This window comes from Bos grunniens, chromosome 1, assembly GCF_055505025.1.
Source record: "Bos grunniens cultivar Pamir isolate PY7600 chromosome 1, Bosgru_T2T1.0, whole genome shotgun sequence".
NCBI lineage: Eukaryota > Metazoa > Chordata > Mammalia > Artiodactyla > Bovidae > Bos > Bos grunniens.
This window is the reverse complement of record NC_141165.1, coordinates 114,492,406-114,494,266: the sequence shown is the minus strand read 5'-3', so window position 1 is coordinate 114,494,266 and position 1,861 is coordinate 114,492,406. Positions and strand designations below refer to the sequence as shown.

Genomic DNA, 1,861 nt, shown 5'->3' with positions numbered 1-1,861 from the left:
GCAACACAGGACCTGATGGGGCAGTGTGAAGTTGATCTTGGAGTAGTGGAACTGCTTGACTCTTGGTCAGTGGCACTTATACTGACTGTGGTCTCCTCCACCTTCATGATCTGTATTCAGTGTGCTCTGCTGCTGCTGCTGCTGCTAAGTCGCTTCAGTCGTGTCCGACTCTGTGCGACCCCATAGATGGCAGCCCACCAGGCTCCCCCATCCCTGGGATTCTCCAGGCAAGAACACTGGAGTGGGTTGCCATTTCCTTCTCCAATGCATGAAAGGGAAAAGGGAAAGTGAAGTCGCTCAGTCATGTCCGACTCTTCACGACCCCATGGTCTGCAGCCTACCAGGCTCCTCCGTCCATGGGATTTTTCAGGCAAGAGTACTGGAGTGGGGTGCCATTGCCTTCTCCATCAGTGTGCTCAGGCACCCACATCTCTGTCTGTAGGGATTGAGAGAGGGCACGGTACATGTGTACATTCCCCCAAACTTCCCATCACGTGTAGGGGAAGAAGGCACTCAGGGATCCAATGGCCACAGCATCTGTCTGCAGCAGGCACTGGCTACCAGAGCTGTAGAACCTTCAAATTCATTTTGAGGGGCAAGGCCAGAGCCTCCCAAAGGCAATGAAATCCACTTGGTACTAGCACCTCTGTTTAAACTATAGCTATAAGGAACAGCAGGCTTCCTTGGTGGCTCAGTGATAAAGAATCCACCTGCCAATGCAGGAGACTCAAATTGGATCCCTGGGTCAGGAAGATCCCCTGGAAAAGGAAATGGCAACCCGTGTCTAGTATCCTTGCCCGGGAAATCCCATGGACAGAGGAGTCTGGTGGGCTACAGTCCCTGGGACTGTGAAAAAGTCAGACACGACTTAGTGACTAAACAAGAAACAGCAGTTTTCAGGTTTAGGTGCTTAGAAGTATTTTTTTTTCAATAAAGATGCACATTGATATTGTTGCAAGAAGACTTGAGAACTACTCTTGAGCAACACAAGATTATTTTTAAAAGAAAAAAAGAAGATATTCTCAACATTCTACCCAGCTGGGCTAAAACTTCAGGTTCTGACCCCCAGCTAGAGTGACCACAGAATGGGAAGAACCAAAGGTACCAGATAAAGCTGGTGTTTGTATGTTCTGCCAAACAGTTTTTACTTTATTCAGAAGTCAATGGAAAGTCATCTCAGGCATTGAGGCAGAAGATGGCATGATTAGGTCTATATTTGAGATGGATTACTCTGCAAGCAGAGTGGGGGTTGGAATGTGATGGGTTACACTGGAGGCAGATGGGTGAGGGAGCTCGGGTAGATGCAACGCTTTTCCTTTTCCATCCCAGAGAACCGTCTCCAGGAAGCATTGCAATTATCCACATTAGTGATTCTAGTATTAACAATTTGAACCTTATAAATCTTTTCTTCTTAGATGAAAATAGAGTGGAGTTTGTAATGAAGCACTCTGTGCCAACCCTACCTGATGTTTTATACACAGTATAGAGCACACAGTACCTAGCAGGCATCCTCCCTAAGTTTTGAGGCAGCCAGTCCTGCAATGAAAGCTCATTAGCTGTGCAGTCATCAAGGAAAAACTGGACCGCTTTCCACCATATCAGAGGCTGTGAAAGGACCACATTCTGTGTCTCAACTGGTGAGCCTGTCGAGGTTGGGGTAGATTTCCAGGAACTGTGGCAGCTTTGAAGTGTCTGACCTAAGAGAGATTAAAATAAACTTCAGTTCTGCTCTATCACACCCCAGCCAAAATGGGAGGCGCCGCGAGGTGGGGCAGGAGAAAGTGGTGGAGGAGGAGGGGAAAACTGAAGTCACAGTCTCCTCATTGGCTTTGCCTTGAATTCACCAACACTGCTCTGCTGT

The 1,861-nt window shown here is 47.8% G+C and overlaps 1 non-coding gene across 1 annotated transcript; it reads right to left on the bottom strand.

Annotated features, from left to right (window-relative positions):
* Positions 1 to 564: 564 nt before the first annotated feature.
* Positions 565 to 701, bottom strand: LOC147380107 (small nucleolar RNA SNORA68). Its single transcript, XR_015135349.1, has one exon. It is a non-coding gene; the product is annotated as a small nucleolar RNA SNORA68 (small nucleolar RNA).
* Positions 702 to 1,861: the final 1,160 nt, after the last annotated feature.